Raw genomic sequence first — 15,999 nt, forward strand, 5'->3', positions numbered from 1 at the left:
TTAGATAAATAAATACTTAGCATAGTGTTACAATTGCCTGTGGTACTCAGTGCATTAACATGCTGTATGGTTTTGTAGTTTAGGAGCAAAACATAGGTGTGTAGTAGGATATATCATCTAAGTTTGTGTAAGTACACAGTAAGACCACACTATCATGAAATCACCTAAACAATTTCTTAGAACGTATATCTATTGTTAAACTATGCATGACTGTAGTTGCAGTCACTGGGATTTGACCAGGTACAAAGTCAAAGTATTAATAATAAATTTTGCCAGATTGTAAAAACAGCAACAACTACAATTTTAAAATAACATACTTTAAAACATAATGTTTATTCTATGAGAGAGTTTTACTCAATGGTGGAGAAATAATTTTTTAAAGTTCCACCAATATGAACTCTTGATAGGCTCTCTCTTTCCATAATAATAAATTTAGTTTTTATTTTTATTTCTTTCCTGATCTCTCCATCCTGCATTTCCACATCTACAATTTCTCATCTTTATTTCATGCCTTCCCAAACCAGCACCTCCCCAACACACTCACATATACAGACCTGTACACACACTTCTTCAGTTATTTGTGTATTAGATTAAGATCATTCACAAACTCAAGTGTGTGAAAAAATTCATACTTATGTGTATTTTTTGTAACTATGCTCCCCAATTCCAGGGGCAGCACCTAACTTCTGGTAACTTTTATAACCTATCTTTGTGCCAGTCTTCCCTATTTCAGAGTCTTTTAAAACGTCACTGAAAATTTCTCATATTACTCTTTGAAATCTATAATTCTTCAAGTAATTTTATAAGAATTGTATTATATTGATGCGAATATAGGATATATACAGCAAAAAGAACATTTTCAATGTTACTATGAATTTTTATGCAAAAATTCTAAATAATGCATCAGCAAATTATATCTAGGAATGTAGAAAAATAATTACAGGGGATAGGTACAGCATAGCAATATAATGGATTTTTTAACTTTAGGCAGTCCTTTGGTGTCATTCATCAAACTGAGCCAAAAACAACAAAAAGACAAATTATCATCTTCATAGATGCACAAAACAATTTTGGTAAAAATTTAATGATGCGTAATTTTTTTAAAAAAATGAAGTCTTAGTGAAAAAGGAAGCAGCTTAATTAATGTAACTCAGTAAAGAACGTCTATCAAAAAAGATAACATCACATATAATGGTGAAATGTTAGAAGACATCTTTTTTTTTTTGAGACGGAGTTTCGCTCTTGTTACCCAGGCTGGAGTGCAATGGCGTGATCTTGGCTCACCGCAACCTCCACCTCCTGGGTTCAGGCAATTCTCCTGCCTCAGCCTCCTGAGTGGCTGGGATTACAGGCACACGCCACCATGCCCAGCTAATTTTTTGTATTTTTAGTAGAGATGGGGTTTCACCATATTGACCAGGATGGTCTCGATCCCTTGACCTCGTGATCCACCCGCCTCGGCCTCCCAAAGTGCTGGGATTACAGGCTTGAGCCACCGTGCCCGGCCTAGACATCTTTTAACAGTTAGGAGCAAGATATGGACGTCTGCATTATAATAATCATTTATGTCGTACTAGAAAACATAGGTAATACAAAAACACAGAGAAAGAGAGAAAAAGAGAAAGACAAGGAGAGAAGAATATTGAGAAGGATATTGATTTGAGGATTAGAATGGCAGAAACATACATGTCCTTGTTCACTAAATGTGAGATGTATTCATATAAAATCCAAGTGAATCTACTGACTAATTATTACAACTAGTAAGTGACTTTTGCTGTATAAGCATATGAAAGTTTATAGTATAAAATCAATCATTTTTAATAACCCAGTCAGAAACATTCAGAAAATAGAAGTTTTTAAGTTGATTATAATAGAAATAAAAGCTGTAGAGTAATGGAATAAGACAAACAAAAATCATCAAAGAATTCATTGAAAAATGTATAAACTTTTATGGGAGGACATCAATGAAGATTTAAAATGTAGGAATATACTATCTTAATGGATGGGAAAACTATCCAATAAAAATGAAAATATTCATAAAATAAATTCAATCAAATTCTAAATTGAGTTTTCCATGAAAATTTTAAAGCTAATTATCAAACTCATGTAACTAAAGGAGAAGAAGAAAGGAAAATACAACCTACCAGGTATCAAAATTCTTTGAAGTTTTATTTAAAGTTATAAGAAGCTTCATTTAAAGCATATGGTGAGAAAATTATAAACAAAATATACCAATAGGCACAGTAGACAGCCTAGAAAGAGATCTATTGATATTTAGAAGCTATGCACGTGAAAACTAGCATTACAAATCAGAAATGCAAGGAAAACTGGAAATAACAGAATTGAATTATTATTTTACTCTAATTGTGCTACATCTATATAACAAAATATATAAAAGGTGTGGACAAAAGGGAACTGACTAGTAACTTAAGCAAACAATGTTTTAACTGGTGCTGTAAGGCTAGAAACAAAAAGAACTTTCATAAGCACTATAGTCTAGGTGGTAAACTTTCTTTTACAGGAATAAAGAATAGCATTTCTAGAATTAATTTACTTCTATACTAGGGTTGATAAAACAAAGTGTGGGTATTTGTAATCTTGTTTCTCCTTATGTGAGAAAGATGCTACAAATAAGTAAGGGAGTGGAATGGAAGCTGGAATGACTCTGAGGTGCTGAATTAGAGTCAAAGATGTCAGATTGAATTCATGTTTATCATGAACTCATGTGAAAACATCACAGAAAGCTAAAGTGAGAGACTACTAAAAAATAATCTACTCATTACTCCTCAAAAGTGTCAACATCATGATAAACAAGGGAAAACTCAGAAACTGCCATGGATCTGAGGAGAATAGGCAGTTTATGCAACTAAATGAAACATGGTGTCCTCAACTGAATCTTAGAACACAAAAGGGACAGTAGCAGAAAAATTTGAAACTGAAATTAAGTCTGTGGTTTAACTAGCAGCATTGTACCAATGTTAATTTCTTAATTTTAATGAATATAGCATAATCATATAAACCACTAATATTAAGGGAAACCCAGTGAAGGGTTATACCAGAACTCTCTGTATTATCATTGCAAATAGTGTCTAAATTTAAAAATGGTTTCAAAATAAACGGTTTAACAAAACCTGATTTCAACTTTACTCAGTCTTCTCTCATTTTCATTAAAGATAAGAAAACTTGATAATAAGTAATATAAAAACTAATATTCTGTTTCAAAAGGCATTTTGAGTTGAAATCAAGCTTGTTTACATAAACCTTATTTTATACAAGACATTGTTATAGAAGCCAATTATCAGCAAACATATCTTCATTTATGAAAAATTATGTGCAGTATAATTTCCCAGTACCATCTAAACTTCCATCAAGTTAGAATTGTGTAACTTGACTGAAAATTAGGTGCATTCTGTGTTTTTAAGAGTTTTTTTTTAAAGACCGATCTCAGTATTTTAATTTTTTTGACTTACTGGCTAAAATATTTCCAAGGCTAACTAAAATATCTCTTTGTATAAAAGATATAAAAAGAAAACTCAAGTTATACTTGTCAGACCTTTGACAACTGCCTCTTTCTCCTGTTCATTAACATATTTCAGATGTCTATAAAAGAATATTTGACATGTATTTTTTTAAATAATCAAAACAAGAATTGCACATCTAATTCAGAACAATGCAGTCAAAAGTAACCCCTATTTGAATTCTCTGTGCATTCACACTCATACACACACACACAGGTTGTACATCTGTGTCTGTATGTATGAGTGTGTTGGGATTGTATAATAATAATGTGCATTTCATGAACATCCAGTGAATGAATACAGAAAAAAAATAATATTGAGATATTAATTGGCTCTTATCTTCTGTAACACATATAAATAAGAGCTGAACTTCATATTAGTTATTAATTTTCTGTGATTCAATCAGTATCCTCTTTTATTTCTTTCACAATATTTTAAATATTTATCATGTAATCCTATTTTCACAGTTTTTATTTTAATACAATTCCTATCTTTAGAATAGTTGTTTGCAAACTGTAGCTAGCATGCATTAAAATCACCTGGAGGGCTAGATAGGGAATAATTTGTTAGTCCCCACCTTCAGAGTTCCTGATTCACTCTGACTGGAACCTGAGAATTTGCATATCTAACAAATCCCCAGCTGATACTGTTGATGCAGCATAAGAAGTACACATTCTTATTGTATGTGTCAGATGTTTCTGCTACCTGTATTACAAGCAGGGGTATCAAGCTTATTTCTCCTTCTTTGAACAACAAATGTGGGAAGAATAAATTACTTATAAGCTGATACTTCGAAATAATATCTTAAATATAAGCACATAAAATGAAAATAGATTAGCAAACAAAGAACTGAAGTGTTTACAAAGATCATTTATATTCCAAGAATCCTAAACCAAATTAAATACCATTTGACTGCACAACTTCTTAATCTCTGAAACAACTCTACATTTTGTAAATCAATATATACTGAGAACAGTATAAAGAAGAGAGCTGCTGAAACTAAATGGGGTTCTTGTAAATTGTCCTCCCACTCCCCTGGTAAACAATGTGAAACATCTGCTATCCAACAATTTCACAAAAGACTTATCTTTCTGAGTGGCATATAAGGCAGCTTTGGTCTCAAGTAGCTTAACACAGAAAGCGTGTCATATGAAGGTTTGCGTTTACATTTATAAGCTGTAGGTATAACTGTATATTAATTAGTATCACATTCTGCAGTTATTTTTTCTTCATTTTTACTACCATTAATATCTAGTAGCATGAAACAGGCCATTACATCTCCAGAACAGTTGGAATTACATTAAAAGTATTCTTATGACTTTAACCTTTCACCCCCGATATTTCATTATCCAAAAAGTCATAGGCTTTTATTATAGGTTTTCTGATAATTTCTGATGTCAATTACCAAGCTCTGTATAGAAGTGTCCTCGTCTGATTAAATGAATGTGTTTTTACTCACCAGTTCCCTTGAAAAGCATCTATAATATTTAAAATTATTTGCAAATGACCAAGAACTTATAAGAAGATTCAAAAATATGATACTATTTCAGTTATGCATTGAGTTTTTCAAATACGTTTCTCTTAAATGTATTATAAATTAATAGCTATCATTTTAATTAGTTTCTTTGGTCCATTGTGCTAGTTGAATATTGATTTTTCAGACAATTATTCTTTTTTAATGTATTTAAAATTAGTTTATCATCTTAAAGTTAAATAAGCTTTCTCAAGAATGAAGTTTACTAAGTATCTAGGTCCAAATTCTTTCCATAGGCTGTCTTAAATCATTTTTATATCCTTCTTAGGGAACTTAAGAGGAAAGTATTATCATTCTTATTTTGTATGTGAGGAAAAAGTCTCAAAGAGATGCCATCTTTTGCCTGAAGTCATACAACTAATAAAAGTCAACAATATATTGAAGTCCAGTATGCCTTGATTATACTCATTGTACAAATAAATAAAAATAGGTTTGGGTAAGTGTTTTATTTTCTACCAAGTAGCAAAAATATAGTGATTAACTTAGAGTTGGAAGATCAAATTTATTTTACACATTCCCCCTGCCTGGAAGAAGTGTTACTTATATTCTCCAACCTTGAGCCTATCAAGAGAAATTAACACTGGAAAATAAGAGAGAAGAGCTGTGTTTTTTTTAACTTACCATTTTTTAATTGACAGATAAAACTATATATTTATTTTGTGCAACATAATACTTTGAAGTATATACAGCTTGTGAAGTGACTAAATCTAACAAATTAACATATATGTTAACTCATATATTTATATTATTGTAAAAAAAATTTAACATATATTCTCAGCATTTTTCAAGAATATTGTATATTAACTATAGTCACCATCCTGTACAACAGCTCTCTAAATTTATTCTACCTGTCTAACAAAAATTCTGTATCTTTTGACCAACAACTCCACAGCACTCCTCTCAATTATCCTAGCCTCTGGTAAACACCATTCTACTCTCCACCTCTGTGAGATCAACTTTTTAAGACTCCACGTATGAGTGAGACCATGAGGTATTTGTCTGTCTATGCTTGGGTTACTTCAGTTCACATTAATATTCTCCAGATTTATCTGTGTTGATGCAAGTGACAGGATTTCCTTATTTTATGGAAAAATAATATTTTTGTATACAATGTGATATACGTGTGTGTTTTGCTTATCCATTCATTTGTTAATGGATACTTAAGTTGATTCCATACCTTGGCTATTATGAATAATGCTGAAATAAATACAGGATTACAGGAATCTTTGGACATATTGATTTCCCTTGGATATATGCCCAATAGTAGAATAGCTGAATTATGTGGTAGTCATATTTTTATTTTTGGAGGAATCTCCATGTAGTTTTTCATAATGACTGTACTAATTTACTTTCCCACAACAGTACACAAGGGTTCATTCCCTTTTCTTCACATTCTCACCAATATTTGTCATGTTTCCTCTTTTACATTACCATTCTAACAGGTATGAAGGGATATCTCTTTGCCTTTCCCTGATGATTAGCATTTTTAATGTATCTATTGGCCATTTATATGTCATCTTCTGAGAAGTGTCAAAATTGATTGAGACTATAAACTATGAAACAATTAGAAAAAAACAGAGAAGATCCTCCATGACAATGGTCTGGGCAACGATTTTTTGGATATGACTCCAAAAGCACAGGCAACAAAAGCAAAAATAGATAAATGAGATTACAACAAACTGAAATGCACAAAAAAAAAAAAAAAAGAAAATCAGCAAAGCAAAGAAATAACCTACAGAATAGGAGGAAATATTTTACATCTCATAAGGTGTTCATATCAAAAGTATATAAAGAACTCAAGCAACTCATAGCAGGAAAAAAAACCTGATTAAAATCAAGACAGCTGTGTTTTATCTCTGGCCTTCTCTTCTGTTTACCTTATAATCTAAACTATATTTACATGTCTTTGTCTTTGTATTTAATGGTGCCTTATGGCATCTTACATCTCAAGTTATGCCTAACATTCAACTTATGAATATTCTGAACTTTGCTCAGAGAAAATGAAACCCTTAAGATAATTTGATTCTATGACTATTCCTAGTATATCTCAGTGTAATCGTATGATGATGTCAATTCCATTTCAACTAGTTTTCACTTGAGAATACGTGTAAATTTATAAAATCTTAAACCAATGCTTGGTAAAAATAGATGGGAAATAGTGATATAATGTTAATTTTGGTAATAAAATGTATAATTATGTTGAGAGCCTAAATTAAATTTTGAAGGGCCTTACATAACTTAAGAAAGTGACCTTGAAAAAAAACTGGTTAAAGGTAGATTTAGTTTGAATTTTTTCCTTTACTCCTACTCAAAAATCTTATTCAGGCTTTTATATTCTCCTACCTAAATTTATTAAAATTTTCCACCCTCATCTTTCTAATAGAAAAATAGCTATTTATTCAGCTGATAGATGTAACCTGGGTTTGACCCTGCTAATCTATATTCTCATGCAAAACAAAGAATAAATGAGACTTAATTTTTTCACTCTTTCTAGAAATGCTTGATTTTCCTAAGGTTCAAAATATGTTTTAATTAATGCTCTCCCTCCACTTACTCACAAGCCACTGGTGATTAAGTCATTATGGTATGATTTGTTAATTTGCTCTTCTTACCCAATGGACTTGAAATGCTGTTTCTAGAACTTTTATTTGATGTTTCCTTGCCAATTTTTTTTCTGGTGCTTGATGTCCTAAAATAAAGCAGGTTACACTAGAATAGTATGCTTTTGCTCCCAAGGCCTCCAGCTATCTGAGACAAACCAAAAATGATTGGATCATTTAGTTTTAAAATGCCTACCCACCTCTTCTAACATGTTCAGTCTGCCATCCCAGAGTCTATATAAAAGAAACTCTAATGAGTTAATTTGAGTCAATATTTTAGTTTCTTTTGCTTTCTAACAGTATTTCAAAAGAGGAAATGATTAAAATACATCTAGTCCTCATGTAAAAATAAACATCAAATTGCAGACAGCCTGAAGACTCAAATTATTCCTAACAATCAATGATGTCAGCATTAAACAGCTGATATCATCATTGATCAAGAATGAAGAGTTTCTTGGTGAATAGGAGCCCTGGGGGATAAAAAAAACAAAGAAAGAATAAAAGTATTTAGGAAAAACAGCATTTACCTATTTGCTTCTTTCACCATTCATCCCCTCTTCAAATGAGGTCACTTCCCACCTTCCTCTTGTTCTCATTTTCTATGCTTCATGCTTACAATTCTAAGGTAAGTTTTCTCAAGCAGGAAAGTAGGTTGAGCTGTCAGGGAGGGAAGGAAAACTTGCTAAAATGATTTGAGTCAACTAATGAGTGACAGGATGAGAAATGTCTAAGGAACTAGCTTTCCTTCCAGGCGTCATATATGCCCAGTTCTAATCCTTCCCACTATTGAGTTTTCTCCACTGTGCTCTAGCCAGGGAACTCTGAACCCTGGGAAAACAAACCCCAAAGCACATTAATTGACTGAAGGCTAATTTGCTTTTCTTATATCTACATGAAAAAAATACATGGTTTATATATGAATAAAAGCAAATACAATGGGTTTTTGTAGTACAAAATATTCTCACTGGTAATTCTTACTGTATTATAGTTATCTATTATTATAAAACCATACCAGAGAATTCAACCAACCCTTGTAGAAGGCCTATAGGAACTGAAGGGTCTTAAGACTGTGGGGTCTTATGAAAGACCTTATGGATGACTGGAAATGACTTTCCATGGTTCACAAATTATTATAGTCATTTAGAAGTAGACATCAAATCTTTAGAGCCATAGGAATGACTATAAAACACCTAACATGTTTCTTACCCTCAGGCAAACCAGAAATCCTGGCTCTAAAGATTGCTGGAATTCTATAAAGACATAAAATATGCATAATATTTTAGAGATAAGTTACCGATATATGCCTAAACTTTCCTGGTTGATGCCTAAATGTCTCCAGAATAAATCTACTCTGATGATTTAATGTTCTATAAAATTATGGGTTGTTAAATTTTATTTATACTTTAGCATGAATAACAAGTTATGGATTCATTCATGATAGTAGAGTCAAAGGAGAAGGAGGAAAAGGAGGACACTGAATGCCTAAGAGAGATTGAGAGAGGAATTACACTAAGATGAGTAAAGAACAATGAGTTTTCAGAGTTGTTCTTCCTAAGTTGATTAAGAGGAAGACCTAGGGAATGATTCTTATACTCCAATATTGTTTTATTTTGCAAGAAGTGAATGGTTGAACTTTTTTAAATAACTGATTAAAACTTTTTTAAAATAACTGATACTTTGAACTATTATATTTAGGATGGTAAGTGAAAAGACACTGTATTACAGTAAGTTCTTTTTTCTTCTCCCTGTAGTCTAGGGACAATTTTTCAAAACTATAAAATATTTAACTGTAAGATATAAATCCTATTTTATACTGAATTATATAATACAGAAATTAAAGACAGTGAGCACTGAACAACCTTTTTTTATTATGCTTTAAATTCTTGAATACACGTGCAGAATATACAGTTTGCTACATAGGTATGTGCCATGATGGCTTGCTCCACCCATCAACTTGTCATCTAGGTTTTAAGCCCCACATGCATTAGGCATTTGTCCTAATCCTACCTCCTCTTGTCCCCCAGCCCCTGACAGGCCCCAGTGTGTGATATTCCCCTCCCTGGGTCCATGTGTTCTTGTTGTCAGCTCCCACTTATGAGTGAGAACATGAACTCATTATTTTTTATGACTGCATAGTATTGCATGGTGTATATGTGCCACACTTTCTTTATCCGGTGTATTATTGATGGGCAGTTGGGTTGGTTCCAAGTCTTTTCTATTGTAAATAGTGCGGCCATAAATAACATATGCATGTGTCTTTATAATAGAATGATTTATAATCCTTTGGGTATATACCCAGTAATGGGATTGCTAGGTCAAATATATTTATGGTTCTAGATCCTTGAGGAATCGCACACTGTCTTCCACAATGGTTGAACTAATTTACACTTCCACCAGCAGTGTAAAAGCATTCCTATTACTCCACATCATCTCCAGCATCTGTTGTTTCTGACTTTTTAAAGATTGGCATTATAACTGGCATGAGATGGTATCTCGTTGTGGTTTTGATTTGCATTTCTCTAATGACCAGTGATGATGAGCTTTTTTTTTAATGTTTGTTGGCCACATACACAGCAATCCTAAATTCACTTCTCAGTAGAAGAGGCTTGTTTATTAAACAAGTTAGTTTTATATAATTTATATTTATTATATTACCAGAATAGCCAGCTAGTAAAAACTTTAAAAGTATTATTTTGCACTCTAAAAGAATTGCAGTCTAGTTTATAGCCTACTTGAAATTTGTAATTTTGAATGACTTTCACAGAAGATATAAAACTGAGAATTTTAAAATACTACTCACTAAGAAAAGCATGGCGTTTACTTGAAATTCTGAACAATTCACTGGTTATTTTGAAGTGTTTATGTTAAAATAAGTGAACTTTCAAACCAAAACTCTTTGCAGCTGTGAGACCAAATTTTATCTTACAGATATGCAATACAAAAGCAGGACTTCAGGAACCAAAGCACTGCCCTTCTTGAAGACACTGCTAATTTTGTATTAAAAATCACAGAGGTTATGCTTTTTCTTATATTGTATTTTGAATTTAATCTCAAAAGAATCTTGAATACTGTCTATCCAGATCCCTCCATCTTCTTTTTCTTTCATGTGAACTTTTCATGCATAATACATTTTAATACTAGGGCTGCAGAGAGATTTAGCAACAAAACATATGGGCATTAAATATACATGCCTGAAGTCAAACCAAACTCATGCATTGTGAAAGCCATTAAAATTATGTTGAATTGCTTTCCTTTCTAATCACAGTAGATTGGAAGAGTAGGAGAGGTGATGTCCACATGGTGAGGGACAGACTTCTCTATATAAAGAAGTATGTGCCGGCCCAAATTTTACAAGCATCATCAGTTTAGGTCAAACACTATGTTTTCCTTTTTATTTTTTATTTTTGGCTATTAATTATATTATCCGTATTTCATGACTACTGGGTGCTATAGGGAGGTAGAATTTTACCTTTACTCTTTTAAGGTTTTTTTTCTTTTTCTGGACCTGGAATTAAATTGACATAAGACAGAATAACAGGAGAAAGGCATGAAAATTTAGTTAATACAAGTTTCATATGGCACAGGAGCCTTCATAAGGAAATAAAGGCCCAAGGATGCAATTAGAATTGAATACTTATATATTGAATTTGGCAAAGAGTAGGAAGTTGTGAAAAAGTAACTAAATTATGTGGAAAGGCTAAAAGAAGATACACATTATTCTAACAAGGTCTGTACAGAATTCTCTGGGTTTCAAGTTTCTGTCCTTGATCCTAAGAATATTGCATTCCTTCTGCTACAGGGAGGACATCTTTCAGGCAGAAATGCCATCTCCTGTTGTTAAGAAAGAGAAGGAAGGTGAAAGTGATTTTACACCAGAATGGTAGCATATTTTGGGGTGGCATCATTTTAACTCCTTCACTGCTCTGCTTTTATAAAAAATCTGAAGTCATTCCTTTGGAGTTTCATAATGTCATTCATCTCGTTTTCTTAATATATCACCTCTCCCTCAATCTTCTGGAAAAGTCTGGATATATTTTTATAGATAAGCATTATTCAAAATGGCATTGCATAGCTGTTCTGTACAGATCAGTTTCTGAGGTCTGTGTTACACTGCATTCTACACTCCCCAATCACATTCCTGTATTAAAGATTCTTAGAACATCTACAAAAGAGAAACAAAGTCTTTTAATGTAAGTTTTTTCAAGTTTAATTACAAAACATTTTTTCATAACACATAAAATATTAGGAAAGACATAATGACAGAAAATACTATCTAATTCTAATCTCTTCTTAAAAATTTCCCTCTTACATGCAAAGTATTTAAAAGATATATTATTAACAAGAAGGTAGTATTCAGCACTCCTAATTTCAAACTTTTACACTGCTGGTGGGAGTCTAAATTAGTTCAACCATTGTAGAAGAGAATGTGGCGATTCCTCAAGGCCTTAGAAATAGAAATTCCATTTGACCCAGCAATCCCATTACTGGGTATATATCCAAAGGACTACAAATCTTTCTACTATAAGGACTGTTACATGCACATGAATGTTCATTGCAGCACTGTTTACAATAGCAAAGACCTGGAACCAGCCCAAATGCCCATCAATGTTAGACTGGACTGGGAAAATGTGGCACATATACACCATGGAATATTATGCAGCAATCAAAGATGATGAGTTCGTGTCCTTTGCAGGGACATGGATGAATCTGGAGAATGTCATTCTCAGCAAACTGACACAAGAACAGAAAATGAAATCCCGCATATTCTCACTCATAGCCGGGTGATGAAAAATGAGAACACATGGACACAGGGAGGGGAGTACTAAACACTGGGGTCTATTGGGGGGAATAGGGGAGGGACAGTGGAGGGGCGGGGAGCTGGGGAGGGATAGCCTGGGGAGAAATGCCAAATGTGGGTGAAGGGGAGGAAGGCAGCAAAACACACTGCCATGTGTGTTCCTATGCAACTATCTTACATGTTCTGCACATGTATCCCAAAACCTAAAATGCAATAAAAAAATTTTTAAAAACTGTATTTTTAAAAATTTTTTTCAAAGGGATTTTTCGTTTTATCTCCTTATTCCTGTCATTTAAAAAGGAAAAGAAAGCCATATAATGCTCTTCACTACAGATACGGACAAAATTTCTGTATTCACTAAAACCAACAAGCAGGAAATGGCCTTCATAACTGTACTCCAATATTGCTGGAGGATCAGGGTGGTGGGAAAGTCAGTTTAAAAACCAGTTGCGGTCAGGCTCAGTGGCTCACATCCATAATCTCAGCACTTTGGGAGGCCAAGGCTGGCAGATCACGATGTCAGGAGTTTGAAACCAGCCTGACCAAGATAGTGAAACAGCACCCCTACTAAAAATACAAAAATTAGCTGGGCGTGGTGGCACATGCCTGTAATCCCAGCTACTAAGAAGGCTGACGCAGGAGAATCACTTGAACCCAGGGGCAGAGGTTGCAGTGAGCTGAGATCACACCATTGCATTCCAGCCTGGGCAACAGAGCAAGACTACGTCTCAAAACAAAACAAACAAACAAAACAAAACAAAAAAGTTGCAATATACTGTACTATCAGAGAATGGGTGAAGCAATCGAGTCCTTTTTACCTATCTGACTCTTAATCATGACAGCTAAAAGAATGTACCAGAAAGAAAAACAAACAAACAAACAAAATGCTACCCAAATCTCCATCCAGTATATCTACCCTTTATGGAGAAAAGTACCTTTATAATGTTTTACAAAGAATCGTGGTCTCAAGTTTCCACTTTCAGTTTTAGTAAAAAAAAACTTTCAAAGAAAACATTCTAAACAAGACCCTCCTGTATACAAAGCTCTATTTCAATAACTAACACAACAATGATACCCTTGTTGGAACAATCCAGCCGCTTTGAAACTTTAGTATTTACTTACTAGATGAACAAGTTTCTCTACGGAGGTGCCTTTGACTTCAAGAGATGTGTTAGACAGCTCCAAGTTACATTTTAGAGACCCTTGTATTTTTAGACATTCTTTTTCATCTGTCAGAAAAACAGGTTGACGAGTCTGCATGAAAGATTGTAACTCACAAACCATGCATCACAAAACTAGCAAGGCAAATTTAAAGAACCAATGAAAGAATGGAAGCTAGTCTCGGAATCTTCAATTGGCTATGGTAATCTCAATTTATTCCATTAATTATCTTTTAGACCTCAAGATACACATGACCTAGGAATACTTTACATCAATGGACAAGACTTAAAAATAAAAACCAAGTTCAGCAAGTATTTTAGCACCTACTAAAAACTACACAACTCCCACAACGACACATTTAGCGTTTCTAAAGTTATAAGAAGCATGTTCGGAAACTTCACAGAATTTCCCAAGTTGTTTGGGTCAAAAACACATGTCTTCTCAAAAAATAAAAAAAAAAAAAAGGTAATGGGGAAGAGAAAAGGGGGGACGTTTTGGGGCAAGAAACGAAACTGGTCTGTTGCATGTTAAGTCAATTTCACGTTCACCTACTGGTCACCACGAAGCCAAGATGTTTTAAAAGGAACACATTCTGAGGTCTCCAGGGATGAGCTCTCGAAGCCGCTCAGCACGGGCGCCTGAGCCGGGGCTAAGATCCCGCGTCTCTGATTCTGTCCTCACTGAAAGAATCCGGGGGGCCAACAGGGGTTCCCCAGGGCAGCCTTCAGGGAAGACGAGGGAGAAGGACTGCCCAGGTCTCACGGGTGCTTCCCCTGCTAGGGCTGGCAGCGAGCCGTCAGGGCCCAGGGGCGCGCAAGGCACAGAATGTAGAGACCCAGAAGCTCGCAGAGCCGCCCGCCCTGGAGCCTGAGGCTGGGAGGACTCACCTTGCTGCGGTCCTCCTCCTGCTGCTGTAGAAACTCAGAACTGCGGCCATGGCAACGTGGGAACCAAGCAGGGGGCCGCCTGGCTGTACCAGAAAAGAAGAGGCTGGGCCTGGCTGCAGCAGCCTGGGCGCCTCTCAGAGGCGGCCTGCTCTCCGCCTCCGCCAGCCTCCCTGCCCAAAGGCAGCAGAAGGGCTCCAGACTCCGCCACCATCCCAGCTGCCCCGGGAGCAGGCGAGCAGAGCGCCACGTGCTTCCCTAGAGCGGCCCCCAATCCCGGATGTCGTCCATCTTGGAGCCAGGCAAAGACGCCATGCTGAGCCGACCCTTGCTCACCTGCATGAGGAGGCCGCATACCGCAGGGCTGCGAAGGTAACGTGAAGCCCCGGACACTCTCCCAGCACAGCGCATCTAGAGAAAGCTTAAAGCTGTATTTTAAATCCATTCATATTCAACAAGCATAGACTGACGTGACTCAAAACAAACAATAATCAGACAGATTCTTCTACCAGTGCATAGAAGTTGATGAACTTTTAATTCTTTACGATGTCTAGCAAGGTAACGAGACGTTTTGTTACTCACCTGAAGATATTCTGTATAAAAATAGAAGAAATTCTGTAAATGATAAACTACAATAAAAACTAATCAGTCAACTTTATTGGAATCTTTTAACCTTAATAGAAAATTTTAACAAATAAGCTATGTAATAGAGTATTTTAAAAATTAAAACTACATCTAAAATAGAGAAACTCTGACCCAAATAGATAAGTCCCTTAAAACGGTTTCTTTAAACACAAAGCTAGTTAAAAGACTGATATGAAGTGGCAGTTCTTCACCAAGAGGACACAGCATATTAAAGTTAAGTGGCTTTCATGCTAGAATCTTTTTTGCTTATGGATAAAACATTGTAGACACACACACACACACACTGCAGATATGTGGCCTCAGAATAGTCCCAAAACATTTTCTTTTTACAGTAAGAATACTCTGTTTCTGTTTTACACTGTATTTAGGTCTAGTTATGGAGTTCTCTTTAGATTTTTTTAAAGGTCCCTTTAAGTATCTTTCCATTCCTTTAACGTAAAAAGTACCTTTTAATCTCAGGATAATCAGGCCTCTTATTCCTTCTCCCCTGGATTCTCCTACTCCGCCTTCAGGTTTAGCGTAAGCATCACTTTTTTAGGACAATGTTCTTCAATGTCTAAAGTTAATTTTTGTACCTGTTCTATGCTTTCATAGCACACTTTTGTAATACTTACTGAAATTATAATTAAAGAATTACTCATGTAACTATATATATTATGACAGTCTCTGTATGTGAACTGTCCATAGTACATTTATTATTATGACCACTGGTTTCTAGGACATGTAGCACATAGTAGGGTGACCGATAATGTATTTTTGAATAAATAATAGGATGGAGTAATTATGGCATATTTTCATTGTAACCTAGGTGAATTTATTTTGAAAGATATTGCACTGTCATTTTTATACTTGATCACTT

The 15,999-nt window shown here is 34.6% G+C and overlaps 1 pseudogene across 1 annotated transcript in view; it reads right to left on the reverse strand.

Moving 5' to 3' along the window:
• LOC128931428 (uncharacterized) overlaps positions 1–14,906 on the reverse strand; it is a 61,311-nt pseudogene extending 46,405 nt beyond the window's left edge. Inside the window, exons 1-4 of the transcript XR_013532724.1 lie at positions 14,853–14,906; positions 14,164–14,753; positions 8,180–8,309; positions 7,665–7,741 (exon numbers count right to left, since the gene is read on the reverse strand). The product of XR_013532724.1 is annotated as an uncharacterized LOC128931428 (transcript). The remainder of the gene's footprint in view (positions 1–7,664; positions 7,742–8,179; positions 8,310–14,163; positions 14,754–14,852) is intronic.
• Between the last annotated feature and the right edge of the window lie 1,093 nt (positions 14,907–15,999).

This window comes from Callithrix jacchus, chromosome 2 (genome assembly GCF_049354715.1).
Source record: "Callithrix jacchus isolate 240 chromosome 2, calJac240_pri, whole genome shotgun sequence".
Classification (NCBI taxonomy): domain Eukaryota; kingdom Metazoa; phylum Chordata; class Mammalia; order Primates; family Cebidae; genus Callithrix; species Callithrix jacchus.